Genomic DNA, 18,854 nt, shown 5'->3' on the forward strand with positions numbered 1-18,854 from the left:
AGATTCAGAGAATGGCTTGTGCTAACATGCACCAACAGGTTCATTTCATCACTGCAACAAATGCATTCGGTGTATTTTACTGCTTCTCTGCATCGCTGCTTGTTTGGTGATATTATAGTTCCTCCTTCAGCTGTCATCAGGATATCTGCATTTAAAATTCATCTCTTGTGGCTCAACACGTCTGTGAATTGTTGTTTGGCAACTTGACGCTTCAGTGATTCTGAATTCTGTTTGTATTTACAGACTGAAATGGTTTTGCTGAATATTTTTTCCTCGTCTCTTGGAGTTTCCTGTTTGGTAAACTGGGTTCACACATGCAGAGTCGTATTATATCTTGGCTTTAAGATTCAGAGGATTTGAAGGGAGGGTAGAGGTACGTGGGAGCGTATGTGTGAATGCAGATAAACATATATACATCTCTTTTTATCTATTTTATTTATTAATATTTTTGTTTTTATTTCTCGACGTGGTGTACGTATATGTTTTTATTTTGATTGCTCGGTGATAGTAGGTGACAGATGCTTGTAACATAATGAAAATGTTGAGAGTATCATGTATAAGCTGTGTTTCAAATAAATAAAAAGATTCAGAAGATTCTAGGTTGGGTTTGTTAAATGTTCTAGGATTTAACGGTTTAAATCGTTTAATTTTCTTTCATTTACAGAAGATTTAAGGTAATTTACCCAACGTGTACGAACACAAAGACCTGGAGACACTGTACATTTTAATTAGTATACTGCAATAATATTTATCTTGAAAAGCAAAACATACAGAAACCAAAATTAATTAATTTTTTTTATAAATTAGACCATTTCAGTTCAGTTCATTTCCAAGTATTCAGAGGTCATTTCTTTTGAGTGGGGGGAAAAAAACTAAGAAGCCACACTGGAAGGTGGTGGGAGATTCCAGTCAAAAGGAATCCAGTTCATCCCAGTTACAGGCCATCACAAAAAAATAAAAATAAACAAAAGTTAATCTCTCATTGCTCATTTTAAAGTTTGTTGTACAACATGTTCAAAATCCTCATTGAAAAAAGTCAAAATTATAATTCACATCAGAAGTTGACACAACAATAAATGATATAACTCATCATTCAGCCACAAAAACAGAAACAGAAACACACACAGGGCTAAAAACCAAACGTCCTACACAAGCGTCAACGCATCATTTTACATCCAACTCTAATTAAATCTTCAGTTTCCCTATGGGAATTCTGCATTGCGGCCAAACCGCGAAGTTAACAGGGCTAGGCAAGTCAGTTCAGCTCTGATCCCAGAGGTGTTTCATCACACCGACCAATCAGAGGAGAGAGAGGAATATTTATAATTCAGGATCCATGGATTGGTTAGAATGGTATAAGTGGTATTAGTTTTAAACACTGTACGGTAAAAATGTACCTTCAGGTGAGATCACATATAAGCTGAATAAAGTAAATTGATTCAAACCTTTAAATATTAGATTCAAACCACGTTTGCATGTAGTCTGTAAAGTGACCACCACTGTGTGGCTCCAGCTCTCTCTCTCTCTGTGATTCATCGTCCTGACAGGAGCAGAAAACAAATATGTCGCACATGGACTAGAAACAGCTGGAGATGAATTCCTGTCCGTGTGTGATACGTCCCTGCTGAGGTGAAAATTGTCCGGCTGTCGCTTCAGAAATGTTCCCACTGTGCTTCATCATCATCTGAAGGAGGCTGAGAGACCTCAGGTCAGAGTGTGTTCCTGCAGGAAATTCAAAACTGTGTGTGTTCGCTGCTGCTGGAATAGATCTGACTGTCAATGAGTTACATTCATTTCTTCTGGTGCCATGTTTACAGCGTTTGTTTTATTTGTCTTATTTTGGAAAATGTGTCATTTTGTTCTTTCCTGTCTGGATCCAGAGAAGTGAGACATTTGATTTTAACGTGAACTACAATAGACTTTAATGTTCAGAGCTCCACGTGTCCGGCTGCTGGATGCTGATGAGTAAACTGTGTAGTAAACTGGTCTTGGAGGTGAACAGATCAGCTGCAGCCTCGTGTCATTGAACTGATCGGCAAATATGCAGCTTGAGCTCATCAGGGATTCCCACCGTCACCATGGTTACCATAATAACAGTCATGGCTCGGTTAGCTTCAGGAAAAGATGGTGCATTTGGGTTAAATTAAGTAACTTCTTCAACATGAGACGATCTCTGTTGTCATGGTTACACTAATAACGACTAACGGTCACGGATAGTGTAAACAACATGGGAATCGAACACACCGCTCTGCTGTCACATTCACCCGTCCACCTCCTGCTGACATGGATTCCGTGTCTCTCTTTATCCGTCACCGACACTTTTCCCCTTCGCTCCTGTCATCATCACTACGACCACTAGATGTCGCCTAGCAACAGAACCTAACTAATAATAACCTGCTGCACAGACGACCTGTGGACTCGTTTTTTAACAGGATGGTCTCTAATCATTCTGACTTCCTGTGAACACACACACACACACTCACACACACACACACACACACACACACACTCACACACACACACACACACACACGCGCGCAAACACACACACATTAGCGTAACTGATCTGTACTGGTCGCAGCAGGGGGGAGAGACAGCGTCCTACAGAGAGCGGGAAGGAATGTATGTGTGTGTGTGTGTGTGTGTGTGTGTGTGTGTGTGTGTGTGTGTGTGTTCCAGGTGTTACTCATGTTGTGGGGACTTGCACAGTCATGTTATGAGGACGTTTGGTCCTTATGGGGACATGTGTATCATCACATTTTAAGGTGAAGACTTCAGGTCAGACTTAGACAAGTAGGTGTTAGGGTTAAAGCTCAGTGTCAGGTCACTCTTGCCAACATTATGCCATTACCTCTCAATGCAGCACCATGTATAAAGCACAGAAACATGTATTCGTCTAACAGCCCGCTCAACTCACATCACACCTTTCATCTAAAGACACGAAACCCTGAAGGTGAAAAGTTAAAGCAACAAGATGAATCACATCTAAATCACAGAGGAGAAAAATCTGGAGATAAATCAAAGACAGTAGGACAGTATCAACAGAGGACATAACACGACCTGTATATACTTTCATCTAGGACATTTTACCGTATTTCACACATTTCTCACTTAAATATTATCAACATGTTTGTGCCAAAGTTTATTAACTGTATAAAAACAGGGAAAGAAACTGTCTCTCAGGGAAATAAAACAATGGCTAATTGATTTGAGAATAAAATGGTACAATGGTGCCTCCAAGGCACCAATTCCTCGGTGGTACGACCGGTTTCAGAGTGAATACTTTATGGATCCCTGAGGTGGTGAAACAAAGCTTTGATGAATAGACACAGGCCACTAATACATGTGGGAAAGAGAGTGTGGACGAGCGCTGCGGGGCTTTTACTGCTCCGACTTAATGGCAGAAGAATCAAATGCAGCATCTTATATAAACAGCTGAACATCCGAAGAGTTTCACTGCAACATGAAACCTGCTTCATCCACCAGAGGAGAGCAGCAGGAACAAGTCCTGTGTCTGATACTGAGTCAAGAGATGACAGCCATGACACCGTCACTGTTACACCTCAGTAACTTATATCATAATTCTTCTGTATCAATTGCAAAAAGTCACATTTTAACAAGGAAACACTGTGACTCTGGAAATAATAGTTGTTTTTGTGCCTGGTGCTTTAGAGGCGCTTCAGTTCCCACACTATAACACAATGGCTGTAACCAACAGACACTTGACCTGAAAACCAGACGCAACAGAACAACTTGTAGTCCACCAGGAGCAGGTCTCTGGCTGCTGCTTCCTGAGGTGTTTTACCACCATTCTGTATCCCATTCTCTGAAGGATATCACCAATGATTCTTAACATAGAAACACAGCACTCTACCAGATAATGTAACAGTAATACAGGTCTATGTTACGCTTTGTTTATGAGAAATTACGTGTTTTTAATCAGGTTGGAACGACAGATGCCAGATCTCCATTGCTGTGGAACAAAGCAAGTCAGAGGAGCTGATTTTGACCTCTGAAGCAGACATTTAGTTGCCTCTGATTCTCACAACATCCCATTCTTATTGGTTTAAAATGTTCTGACCACTAACTGTGTCCCTGACTACCCTACCAAGATGTATGTGCTTGAATTGCCATCCGTCACAGTATCTCTTATCTTTTGTTCAACAACAAGCTCCTGCATCTTTGTCTCCAGGTCAGACTGTCCTTTCCAGAAAAACAACATTGCTTGTTTCCAAATGTCTTGAATAATCTTATTCATTTCCGTAGCAGAGCATGAAGTAGCGTGATGTAAAAACTTGGGCCAGGAGGTCATGGTGTTCCCCAACTAGACCTACAAAGGGTCTGACCAGAAACTGGGATTCGTGTTCGGTCCCTGAAGTAGCACCAGGGTTCGTACCTCGCCCACCAAAGCTCTCCTCACAGTTTGTCACCAGTTTGAAACTGCTCCCCCCAAATAGTCTGAACTGAAACAGGTGAGCTGGAACATCATAATTACCCAGACCTAACGGTGAACCCTATAACTCAACCAAGAACTGCCCCAGGTTCCTAAAGCTTCCACTGAACCCATGAGCTAGGGCTACAAACAGGAGGTGGGGCTCGTGTTCGAGCCGAGAGACTCAGAGCAAAGAAGCTTCTGGATTTGAATAAAGGACAAGGTGCGAGGAAGGCAAGTTTGCTAGGGTTGACTGAAGGGGGCAGTAGAGAGACGCTCCTACTGATGATCCACCACCTCCAATTGTTCCAGGATTTAACAAACAACACATCAATGAACAAGGTAGAGCTAAATGTGACCCTGAATTGCTTGCACCTAGTCAATGTGATTCTAAATAAACCAAACACAACCACAACCAAGTGTCTGCTCCGGGTTACAGCATATCAACCTGGAGATGCTCCGTTCATCATTAACTCTAAAGGATAGTTGTAAGTCTGTTCATCCTAGTTGAAACAAAGGTTTGTAATCTGAAGGTCATCGTTCGGTATTTTTCGGAAACAGAGACTCCAGTCTGTAACAGTGTTGTCCCTTTGTCAGCCAAGCTCTTCGGTTACCGGAGATCCTTTAGTTGACAAGGTGGGACTGGACAGGAGAGGGGAGCGTGCTGGGGGAAGTGATCCGCCACCATGGTGTAACTACATGAATAAGAGAATAACTCATCCATCAGTCAGCGAAGTGTAACGCTATACCTGCAGGGCCGGTCCACTGACAGCTGAAGTGAAAGGACACGACAGGTAAAGGTATACTGTACAACACAGACACTCACTGACACCAGCGCCGACATTCAATCTCCTGCAGAGAAAAAACTGTCTGGCTCAGTTTGATTGAGTCATGTCTTCACAGAGCTGAGAAAAAAAGATATCTGTCTCTGAGATTCCTGCTTCCACTCGGACACAGGGTAATTTTTGGTGTAAAAAGGGTGTTAAACTAACTTAACCCACTCTAGGTGTCCTGTATTCATGCTGCAGCTACATGCTAAGGAACATCTGGACTAGCCTCTGTAACTTGATGCAGTCCCTCATTCAGCATGTCATTCACTGGTCTTTCTGTAAAAACGAAGCATGTTCCAAGTTCTCGAGTATCCAACTGAAACCTCCATATACAGTGTACAACTGGAACCAGCCTGAACAGGAAGAATCAGAAGCTCCGCCTCCTCCCAGGATGCATCATAAAATAAAAAACATAAAATCTTCTGTATGTTTTATTCCTGAACTTCTCTCTCTCTCTCTGCACCCCCCCGCCCTCCTCCCCCCGCTGAGAAGCAGATATCAAATTATTCGTTTAAATATCACAGACAACAGGAGGAAGAGGTTAGATCCACAAAGAGCTCTGCAGGGAAGTCCTGTTTTTACTGGACTAGTGTGTGTGTGTGTGTGTGTGTGTGTGTGTGTGTGTGTGTGTGTGTATTGCTGAATGTGTGTATGTGTATGGAAATCAGCCACTTTAAACTGTTTATTTTATCTTATCTTTATCTGAATATAAAGCCTGATTTTGTTCTGTGCCGCTTCTTTCTCAGCAGATGAACTGTGATGTGTTCAAGTGCAGAGGAGATGCTCCGACATTTATCCTCGACTCCTCAAAAGCTCAAAGTTCTTTTGTAATAATGTTGATTATTTTCTCAATTAATGAATTAATCGTTTTGTTAATAGAACGTGAATAAAAAGGCGAAAAACAGGATCAATTCTTCGAATGACTTAGTTTTTGGTTTTCTTCAAGATACTTTGTTTTATTATATTTATATTTTATTTTATTAAAAAAAACTATGCTTGACATGAACTCAAATGATTCATTGATTATCAAAATGGCCACCAATTCATTTCTGCTCATTAGCCAATCAGTTAATTGACTTATCATTTCAGCTCTAAAGGAAACACACACACAGATATTATGGTATGGTAAGAAAAATGGTCAAGAGCAGAGTGTTAAACTTTCAAACATACAGGACTTAAATATTGAATTATTCTTCTATTTTCATTCCTTTCTTCTTCTCTTCTGGTTCAAGGTGTTGTTGGATTCATTTCTGACCCTTTCAGCTGATTTGTTCAATTTTATCTTCATCACTTCACAACATGTGTAAGACGAGAGAGTCAGGAACGATGATGTCACAGACACAGATTCATGAAAGAGAAGAAGAGCTGAAGACAGAGACAGAGAGCTGGACATCAACACCCTGATCCACAGAGGACAGATGTGGGTCACCTGTAATCAGACCACACAATCTGTTTTGTGGACCGGGGGGGGGGGGGGGGGACTCAGACATGATGATTTTTCTGACCTACTAACCTGTTGAGGGGAAAATGATCATCGCACCGCAGGGGCTTCTGGGTAACAAAAGAAAGACAGGAGTAACAGAACTCAAGCTTCCTGTTCAGTTCAGTGTTTACTCAATGTAAAATCTCATCATCACCTTACTGCAGTTAAAACAATTGATCTCAATATCATTAACTGAATAGGAAAATTTGTCAGTTCCAAGTCAGATCAACTTAAACTATTCAGTTCTCATTTTAAGAATACTTCCCAGCATGCATTTAGGTTGAAATTGTCCAGAGAGCCTCAGTTTGTCTAAGATGGTTTGTTACTACATATGTTTTTCTTATACATGCATCTCAGATAAGTCGAATGGTTTTCAGGACAAAAGAGAGTTTTTCTGTCAGTTTTCACAATTTGCTTCATTATTGAAAGATTGAAGAATTTTCTTTTGACCGATGCGTCACTATTTAGATTTTTTCTGTGTAGTTATTTAGGTTTTCTTGTGGTGAATCAGATGATGATGATGCTAGAAAGAAGGATGCTTTAGTATCCAGCATCAAAATGAAGCATTGACAATGAAGAACCAGAAACTGCAGTTCCTCTAACGACCACTAGAGTCTGGCTCCAACAGTGAGTCAGTCCCCATAGACTCCCATGTTAAAATGTCCAACTTTACAGCAGAAATCAACATGTTTACAGCCTGGTACAGAGAATGTTTTGGTCTCTATAGATAATTTCCTCCTTCATGACACCTGTTTATATAACTCACCTGTTTACATTTTATTAAGGACTACAGTTATGGAGGACTGAGGGCGTGGCCTCTTTGAGTGACAGGTGGGTGCTGTAACAGTTAGCTAGCTGCCTGCTCGGCATAAGTCTAGTAACTAGTTAGCAGGTATCAGTGTCTGCACTCATCATATACATGGTATATGTTAGCTATGGTAGCTAAGTTAGCTATGGTGCTGTTTAAACGATCAGGCTCCACATTAACAGGAGGGAAATTCTAAATAGTCATTTTAAATGTTTTTAGATGATGGTGTGTTTTCACTCTGCTGCCTCCAGCATCAGGCTCCTACCACAGTTTGTTCTGTCAGTAAATACAGTGGTTAGGGTTGTATAATGGAGAACAGTCTCGTGCATGAAGCCAATTACAGAGTCTGACCCAGACACTTTGTCAGCAGCGTTACAGTGGAACCAGAACAGAACAGAAAACATCCTCCTAGAGGGAAACCAGGGCCACCACAGGCCTGCAGAGCCGCTGCAGTCTGGATCACTAAAGATACACTCCCCACACAAAGAGAGACCCCAACCAGCCTCATCAGGACCCAGACCAGACTCACACCAGTGTCCTCATGTCAGTTAAAGCTGCAGCCAACTGTCTGCAACACACTGCGGATCATAAACATCATGAAGAAGAACAAATACCAACAAGATCAGTTCAGACCAGTTCAGACCAGTTCACACTCAACTGCAGCTGCTTGATCTGACACCAGAAGATAAATCTCCTCTGACAGGAGCAGCTTTAACCCCTGGGCCTCCTCTGGATAAAGTTCACTTCTGAACACTAACTCATCAGGACCAGGATCTGACAGGACCAGGGTCTGACAAGACCAGGATCTAACAGGACCAGGATCTAACAGGACCAGGATCTGACAGGACTAAGATCTGACAGGACCAGGGTCTGACAGGACCAGGATCTGACAGGACCAGGATCTGACAGGACCAGGATCTGACAGGACCAGGATCTGACAGGACCAGGATCTAACAGGACCAGGATCTAACAGGACCAGGATCTGACAGGGCCAGGATCTAACAGGACCAGGATCTGACAGGACCAGGATCTGACAGGGCCAGGATCTAACAGGACCAGGATCTAACAGGACCACGGTCTGACAGGCCTCTGTGTGAGTGCCAGCGCAGGACCAGACCCAAACCATGTCTCCGTCCGTGGTTTGTTTGTCTTGGTGTTTGTGGTCGTATTAGTTTGTACAAAAACATCAACAGCTTCCAAACCGAACCACTCACAGGTCGGGTTTCTGTCCCACAGTCTGATCTGTTCACTTCCTGTTTCCTGTTTACTCTCCGTTTGATTGGTTTTTCTATCAGCCACAGTCCACACACCCCTCCACATTCCTCTTTCACATGCCAGTTTGGTAAGTGATTTGTTTGTGGTTGGATGAGTCCCACACACACACACACACACACACACACACACAAGAAAATCCTACTTACAACAGAGTTACTCAAAACAACTGAATCTGACAGCTCAGCTTCCCGTTTCTCCTCTCATGCTTCTGTAACCATCTTACATCACACGGTGCTGATGATGAACTGATCCATATTAAAGTGATAGTTCAGGGGATCTGACGTGGGGTTGTGTGAGGTATTTATCTGTGGTCAGTAGATTCAGATCAGCGCGCTGCTGGTTCAGACAAGCAGCTGAGGACGACAACAACAACAACAACAACAAACATGATTAAGCCACTTCAAGGAAAAAGCTCACATCTTTTGAAGTGTCACTTTATTTTGAAAATGTTAACCACTTTAGCTGCTGTAAAACAGACCTTTACTTTGGAACTACATTTTTCAACAGTTGAACTACTGTATTCCTACGCACAAGCGCACCTACGCTTAGCTCTGTCTGATTCAGACAGCTGATCTGCGGAGTGATACAGTGCGTAGGAATACGGTTCACAAACTGCAGTTCCAAAGTAAAGGTCTGTTTGACGGCAGATAAAGTGGTGAAAATATTCAAAATATAGCGTACACTTCAACTGATATCAGCTGCACCACATTGCGTCTCCTCAGGTGTTTCCTGACAGGAAGAGATGTCGTCACTACCTGAGGCCTGAAGCTCTGTCATTTGGCTGATTTAAGGATATAAAACATTTAATCCACGTGTTCGCAACAGATGATGCTACTGATGAAGAAATTCAAGACAGGGGATTAATGAAGTGTCTTAGAGAAGTGAGACTCTGTTCTCTGCTCCTTACAGAAAAAGGAAAAAAAGTTAAGGTATTAAAATATTTACATATTATCTTACCTGTATTTTAATTCAAATAAATGAAATTAAACCGTGTTTAGATTGAGCTTTAAAAAGAAGGAATGAGGCTTTAAACCATCAGTTCTCCGTGAACACATGACGCCTGTCAGACCTGTCAGACCAGTCAGTAAACAAATGCCTGAGGCGACTCCGCAGCTCGTTATGGCTTCTGTTACATAGCAGGAAATTCCTCAGCTTGTTAGCGTTCCCGGCATTTCTCTAAATATTTTGTTACACATTTGTTGTTTGCTTCTCACCGTTGTGTAAATGAGTTTGTGATGTGCAGTTTGTATTTCATAGTGTTGGTTAAAGAGGATGTTGGAGGCAGAAACAGGAAGCTGACAGTAACAGCCCACAGCTGTGTCTGTCAGGGTGGACACAATAACAGTAACACTTGTACAATATAATCTAATGAAGTAATTAAATTCAATACAGAAGGTTTAGAATCAACATTAACGTGTCAGTCCCATAGACTCCCATGTTAAAATGTCCAACTTTACAGCAGAAATCAACATGTTTACAGCCTGGTACAAAAACTGTTTTGGTCTCTAGAGCTGATTTCCTCCTTCATGACACCTGTTTATATAACTCACCTGTTTATATAACTCACCTGTTTACATTTTATTAAGGACTACAGTTATGGAGGACTGAGGAGCAGCTCACTCTGAGCTTCAGAGACCTGTGGGTTACGTCACAGAGGCGACGTCCATCTTTATTTACAGTCTGTGGATTTAACTCGCTCCAGAGTGCACGTATAAAAACACAGGTTTAATATCTGACTGCACGATAAAGGAGTTCATGCGCTACCTATTCTTATATCAGGGTGGGGTTTAAAGTAAATAAATAAATTATATACATAACATTCATACCTGCTTGAAATTGTAAACAATCTGGCCTCTTGTTTAACATCAGACAAACACACAAAACGTATGAATCCATGCGTGAGGATTATTCATAATAAAAAGTTATAGGTCATGCTAATTACAGGGGTTTCCTGGGAGAAACCCCAGAACAGGAGGATGCTGGGAGATCAGCTTGAAGTGCAGGAGACTCCCAGGAGTCAGTGTTGGCAGGTGTGAGATGACACACTTTCTTTTCGGTTCATCACCAACAGGTGGATGATCAGCCAGAGATGACGACATGACTCAGTCACACAAGCTTCATAAAGCTAACAGCTAACTTTATCAGCAGCCAGTGAGTGAACACAGAAGCAGCTGATGGAGATGGATGGACAGTAAACATAACACAGAGGTGTCACAGACACACACCTCCCCTCACCGTCCTCACAGTCTGTGAAAGGGTTGATAACTTGGTTCTTGAACATTGATCTTGCACAGGTCTGAGCAGGAACATAATGTGTTGTTAACAAAGGTGTTTTTGTTGCTCAGTCACCTGTAAACTCATCGTTAGCATCAAGGTGACAAACGTGAGAAATAGGAGGCAATGAGCGCATAAAACTGAGACACACCCTGAACAGCAAACTCGTTTCTGGGAAGAGTTTTGAAATTTAGTGAGTAATTTAGTGAGGATTTCATAATTAAAGACAAGCCACAGTGTGTGTGTGTGTGTGTGTCACTGCTGTTTTTCATCATTATAATTATCAAAACAGAGTTCTGTAGGAATGAGTCCTAACACCAGGAAATCATTTGCATTTTAGCTCCTCCAGTTCATCCTGAAGTCATTGGGCTTTAGGTTAATGACTGTTTTATTCTATAAAATTAAATCAGTCAGTAAACCAGTCCTGATTTCTTTAAGCTTTTACGCCTCAGTTGCTAACGAGTGTTTCAATTAGACTACAGAGGTTGTGTGGGATGTTAAATGTTGTCGCGTTGAACATGAAAACTGATCCACTCACCAGTCCACCTTCACAGCCTGGTTGTGTTTATACAAACTGTCACTAACTGTGTCAGAGGAAAGGCTTCAGTACAAGAGTCAGAGCTGAATCAAACTACAAGCAGAAGTTTAGAGGAGGAGACGTCATGTGACCGTGGTGTAGTTGGTTTATAACAGGGGTCTCCTCCACCCTTTCGTCCTCCGAGAGCTCCTCATGTCTTATATCACTGGTCACATTTACTCACATATCAAATCAAAACAGTCAAACTGATCTTCAAATCAAATGAGATCAATAAGATCATTTAACAAGTCATCAAATATCAAATATCAACATCCAAAAAGCACAACAGACAAAAACCCGAGTCACGATTCAGTCAGACCTGAACACAGAAATGAGAACACCACTGAAAATAAACCTCCATGAATCTGATTAGAAACCAGAAGATTCACTACACTTTAACTCACTGTATCCATGGTAACATATTTCCTGTTTGTTTATATCTGCTCTGTTTATCAGAAGCGTTGCTGTCAGTGCATGTCACCTACAGCTGATCTGATGTAAACAAGCTACACAGGAACTCATTTGACTGACAACTGACAAATAATAATCTGTCTTTGGTGTTTTCGATTTAGTTACATGTGGAGCAGACGGACCGAGTGAAGCTGTGTTGCTTAAAGTTTGAACTATTCATCCAGAATATTCTCAGGTGAGCTACTGCAACTCTGGTAGCTCCTGAGCCACCTGTTGAAAACCCCTGTTTTAAAGCCTAACATTAGCTTTTCACTTCTGCTGACTGTATTCAGGCTTAAACATCATAAAGTGGTTCATTAGTGAAGATGATCCTGCTGAATAAAACCTGCCAGGATCATAACACTGACGCAAATTTTCTGTAATAATCCAAAAGACAATGGAAAATCACTTTGGCTGTTTGTGGAGGGAACCAGGGTGAAGCTAACGGTAGTTCAACACTGTGTGTCCCCAGCAGAGAATCAGGCCCACGGGCGACCTGTTTATGTTAGTGTGAAGCAGCTTAGCAACACAAACATATACAGGTTTAAACTGTGTCAGTGTTGACGTCACACGTCAATAACCGCTGTTTAACCGCTCACTTCATTTCTCTAGTAACGATGAGCTCTGACGTCTGATCAAGGTTTACCAGCATCATAAACAAGCAAGATGGTGGCGGTGACTCTTACCTTTAGAAGCTGGAGGTGAAGTCGGACCATCTGTCTGTTCCTCTATTATTTATATTCCTTTAGTCCGGAAGAGTCCACAGGTGAAACATAGATACATCAAAGTGTTTCTTCATGAAAGTATTCCAGGTGATGAATATCGTCATGTGAGGTCTGTAGCAGACAGTCCCCAGAACTTTGCTCCACATCTCCGCCATTTCCCTCCTTCCGATTCATGACGGTGGGTACGCTTGTTTTCTGCTCCAGTCCAGCTTGTGAAGGTGGATCGGGTCTGTCACCATATTCCGGTTCAGGATCGGACTAAGGTGGATCGGGTCTGTCGTCATCTACTGGTTCAGGATTCAGAACCGGCGCCATTTTAGCGGCCACAACGGCTTGTTTACAGCTGCGCGAGGCAGCAAGACGTGAGCGGAACGTGTCAAGCGGAGCAGCACACTGAGCTCTGATTGGTCAGCTTCAGATAGGGGGCGGGGCTTAAAGAGCCCTGCGCTCTAACAAAGCATTTCAGACAGAGGATGAATAGAGAACAGTAGATGTACAGTATAAGAAAAATAAACATTGAAGCACGAAAATCTATTTTAGTAAACACCAAGAATAAAATGATGAATATTAAAAATACACTAAACACTGAAAGTTTTGAAACAGAAATCCTCTATACTTTGGTTTTAAACACCAGAGATCTATAACTGTGACTTTGGGTGGCAAAATAATAATAATAATAATAATAATAATAATAATAATAATAATAATAATAATAATAACAATAAGATTTATTTATATAGCATCTTTCAAAACACAGTTACAAAGTCAAGATAACACAAGATAAAATTGAGGATGAACAATAAAAAATAAAAAAAAACAGATTTTAAAAACAGTTTGGGGGGGTGACAGTGAGGTTCAGTAAAAATCAGTCTAGAATAATGAAATTAATCAATAAGAAACTGGAGGATGACTTAGAATATTAATATGTTTAAGACGTTAGAAGGAGATTCAGACCCTGAGAAAGCACAGCTATAAAAATATGTCTTTAAGAGGGATTTAAAAGAGACAATTATTAATGTGGATGTTTTGATGCTCATCACATCTCTCTGTTTGAAACATTAATGTGGGATCAATGACATTTTTGGGAAATACTTCTTCACTTCCAAGCTATGATGAGAAAAAGTTGACACCGCTCTCACATGTGTCCATTAAAGACAAGATACAGCCAGTGACCAGTTAGCTTAGCACAAAGACTGCTAACAGCTAGTCTGGCTCCCTCTGGAGGTCATAAAATCTGCCCACTATCACCTTTAGAGCTCACAACTGAACACACTGTTTAATCTGTACAAAAGCTGAAGTGTAGAAACTACAAGTTGTTGTTTTATGGTTGGTTATGTGTCGGACAGGAAGCAGTAACTTCCTGTTTGCCAGGCGAACACTCAGAGTGAACAGAGACATGAATCAACCTACATTTTCATGATGTAATGAACAGATGATCTGTTGTGTGTGCGTGTGTGTGTGTGTCTTTGGTTCTTTTCTGATGATCCAACAACAAATTTCTTGCAAAGTTGCTGCCGGTGATTTGTTTCACATTAAAAGTGCAACGTAAATGAGATGGATCCTGACAGCACAGTCTGGAGGACGCAGCTCAGCTGCTTTCCTCAGACAAATCAGGCGGTTGCAAATGTTGTCTAATGTTTTCCCGGGGCAGTCAGGTGAGTTTGCATAGAGGGGAAGAGATGCACAGGTGCAGGAAGTCACCCAGTGTCCACCTGGTATCGAGTGTCCATCTCTTTCTTTTCTGTCACGTCCACTCCTCCTCTTTCCTGGCAGCCATGAATCTCTCACTCACACTCACACTCCCTTTTCCCCTTATTGTTCCTCCCTTATAATTTAGCTCCTTCCTGTCGTCCTTTCTCATCGATATCACCTTCACCTCTTCATCTCTTCCTGCCTTTATCGTTACTCTCCTCTCTTCCCCTCCCTTTACATCCCTCATGTCTCTTTTCCTTCCTCCTTTAATCACTTTCATTTCTTCCCTCATTGTCTCTCGTGCTCCTCCTTTCTTTACCTCCTCTCTTGATCCATGGTCACTGATGCCTTCTACACTCACACATATGTGACATAAATGCATCTTATTCTAAGTGATGTCAGTAATAAAAGGAAGATGCTGAGATAGAGTTTGAGGTCATGGAGGAAAAGAGGATTTAGGAGGAAAACAGCAGAAAGAAGGACGTAGTTTTCCTTCACACACTCCTCCTCCCCCTCCTCCTCCTCCTCCTCCCCTTCCTCCTCCTCCCCCTCCCCCTCCTGGTCTGTGGTGAACCACATGGTTAACTGCGGTCCAGGCCTTAATGTCTGTTTCTCGTAGACCTTGTGGCGGCACAATGACACACTGGGAGGCCAGTGGCCACAAAGCTGCTCAGTCAAAACAGCTCCATCAACCAGCAGCTGAAACGCCGGGTTTGAGTTCACCAGACGATTTGAGAAGAAAACAGATCAGAGTGGTCGATTCCCCGAGGAACACATGATCCTGTTTCACATTCACGTCACTTCTTCACAAGCAGAAAAACAAACTGAACTGTAAATAAACGCGTCATCAGGATTTAAACTTTTCTCTCCTGAAGCTTCAGACTGAGAGAAATGATCTTTAGTCTCTGAGCAGCTTCATGAGGAGAGGAGCTTCACTGCTTCCTCTCTCATCTCCTTTAGGAAACACTGGAGCTTCCTTTACCCAAGGAAAGGAGACATGCCGTCCCACAATTCCTTGCTGCAGCAACATTTAAAACCACAGCAGAGCCACATAAATGTAGAAACAACAGAGCAGCTGTTTCTGTTTGATGGAAATCCTCGTCTGAGTCGTCATGAAGAACAAGCATCTTTATCATCGTCATAACGATCTTTACATTAAATGTTGTTTCACTGCAACAAAAAAGAGGTTTTCTCCACTTCATGTAATAAAAAGTCTAAACTCTGTGTGATGATGAATAAAATCCATTCTGAGCCTTTATTTTCATGTAAATGGCTCAACTACTTGTGTATTTCTCTCATTTCTCTTATGGCAGCATTTTGTTTTGTGTTTGTGGTTTTAAAGGATTTATCAGCTTCTCTCTGCACCACAGGTTCTTCATGAATTCTCCTTCACGTCTTCCCTCGACCTCATGACGTTTCTCCATTGAGGTGGAGGAGACGAGGTCAGAGAGGTTATTTCGACCTGAGTGACCTTGAGGCGACGATGTTGGTCGACGTTGATCTGGAACGATCCATCAGAATCACAAAGAAAGAAGCGAGACTAAATGAAAACATGATCGTTAGAGCTCATTGGTTACTAGACAAATCGTTCCTTTAATTAGCTGCCTGATTCAATTATTACAGAAGGACGTGTCGTACAGTTTAACTACCTGAATATATTTTCTGAAGACTTTATATTTATTGTGATTATATTAGTTTGTTTGTTGAACTGTGATATTTTGTGTTCGTTTGTTCTTTTTGACTTAGATGCACCAATCAGGATTAGCACTCCTAATTTCATTTTATTTTAAATACAATAAATTCTTTCTATTCTCTTTTATTTTTACATGAAACATTTTTCACTAAAGTCAAAGAATCATTAAACCCTCCTCAGAGATGAAGAAGAAAAAACCCTGAGAACTGCTTCACTTCTTCTGCCAGTGTTTCTGGCTCTCACTCATATTTTCAAGCTATTTTTAAACGATGCTTTCAAGCACAAAACTTTCCCGTAAATCTGAGTTTTTTCTCGCTGCTCGTTTTCTTAATTGACCATAATTGGCTCGATTTTGGTCAATTTAGAAAAACAGTCTTTGTGGTGATGAGTTTTTCAGTTTCATCAAACCTCCAGCTTCATGTCAGCACTCTGCACATCATCACAAATAAACACATGAAGAAGAATTTTCCCTCCAACCAGCACCTGGTGTGAGCTGCTGTCAGCTGCAGGACTGAAGCTAATGAAGTGAAATGACAGTTTCAGTCTCAGTCTTCCTGGAAAACTTTTTTATTTTTGGTCAAATCTGATGTTTTTCTTTGCTTCACCTTCCTCACTGGGTTTTCCTGGTTGGTCTTTGTGTCTTCACTGTGTGGTCTCTCTGTCTGGAAACTATTCAGACGGCTTCGCACACACAAATCATCTGGATTCTTTATATATTTGGAATTTCATTTTAACAACTTTGGAAAATTTGGTTTTGAGCTCAAAGACCGGAGGATGTGGAAAGAGTGAGGAGTTGTTTTTATCAAACGCTCCTGACTCCTCGTTCTTCCTCCAGGCTGCAGCCATTCATGTCTCAACTTTACTTGATAAACCAGTGGTTCCCAACCTGTGGACAGAGGCCCACTGGTGGGCCGCAAAGGTATCACAAGTGGGCCGACAAATCATTTGAAAAACAGAATAATTTTGGTGAAAAGATATGATTATTAAATATATTAAAGTATTTAAGACTCTTCTCATTTTTTTTTCTCTCATTATCACTGGGATAATCCAGCGACAGGAACTTTTATGTTGTTGCTGCTGGAAAAACCTGGAGAATGAAAGTTGACAGCTGGTCAGCAACAGGAAGAATTAAGAGGAAAGAGTCAAGAGACAGATGGTGAATCCACAAGTTCTCAGCACATGAAACCTGCTCTACATCTGCAGTGCACCAGCTGCTGCTGAAGAAACCTCCCAATTTCTCTCATGTGCAAATAAAAAACTAAAGAAAGAAAAGTGAATTACTGTTACAGTCATATTTACTGTCTTTAAAAGAAAAGTTAATCAAATACATTTTCTTTCATTTAGCTTTTGAAAGTGTCTGAGGCTTTTATTTTGAAAATCAGTTAGCATGTAACATAACATATAACAAGTACACACATAAACATACATGTTTCTATTAGACATATATGTCAATATATATTTATATTGATATATATTTCTAATGGGATCCATATGTAATTTTTACACACCTAGGTTATATCACATATATATTTAATTCATATGTACATATATGGAAATTGTATACATGCACATATATTACATTTGTGTATGTGCAAACCTCAGATACAGTGACCTCTAGTGGCGGAGACCATGTGTTTTGAACCATCTTCACCCAGAGTTAACCTCCTGACACCAGCAGCTCCAGCGTGTAGACTCTGCCCCCCCCCACCCCCACCCTTTGTGTCCGTTGGGGTGGGGCTCTTCTGGCATTTTGAAAATGTCCATCCTGATGTGGGCGGAGTCAGCAGGGACCAACCGTGAGTCACCGTTTCCCGAAAACATGTTGTGTTTTTATTTTTCCACGCTGAAATAACTGGCGTCCACTGGCCCCTGATAATCGCAGCGTACATGACATTCTCCCGCTCTTTGTCCCGTCAGACTGTAACAAAGGCTCAGCAGCGTGAGACTAACTCCTCCAGACACGCACACTTCTGTCGCCGCGGTCAAAACAAGCCGGGACCCGTGTCTGTTAACAAGTGGCGACATGCTAAGCTCACCACATGCTGCTGCAGCGGCGTCTCGCTGAGGCCGCTGTCATGAGAAAAACCCCATAACGACACTCGTGGTCATCTCGACGTTGAATGATTTAAAGCTGTAAACAAGGAGATACGAGGTTTCCAGCTGACAGTAATGACAGAGAGAGGGAGATGTGAGCAGACAGGTGAGAGTGAAATACCACGAGGACACCAGGTGTGGAGCAGATTCCTGCTGTCATGGCGACTGAGCTCGTCCTCCCGTCTCTCCTGTTTCCTCTGTCTGAAACACACCAACGTTAAGAGCTGTGAGCAGACAGGATTACTGTGTCTGGGTCGGTGCAGAGCTCAACATTTACTCTCTGATTTACTGAGGAAGTGTTTTTACACTTGAACTGCAACTTTGAACAGAGAAACAAACATGAAGCACATCATGTATACACCTCCCTCACATCCCTTCTCTCCACATTCCTCTGGTTTCAGGTGTATTTTATGACTCGTAGATGTTTTGTTTCTTTGTGTCTCGTGTTGCGTCGCTCTGTCGTCTTTGCTGTTGATTGTCTCGTGCGTCTGCTTCCTGTTCTCACGTCTCTCTTGGAAAAC

Source organism: Seriola dumerili, unplaced genomic scaffold, assembly GCF_002260705.1.
Source record: "Seriola dumerili isolate Sdu_G_001 unplaced genomic scaffold, Sdu_1.0 BDQW01000306.1, whole genome shotgun sequence".
NCBI classification, from domain to species: domain Eukaryota; kingdom Metazoa; phylum Chordata; class Actinopteri; order Carangiformes; family Carangidae; genus Seriola; species Seriola dumerili.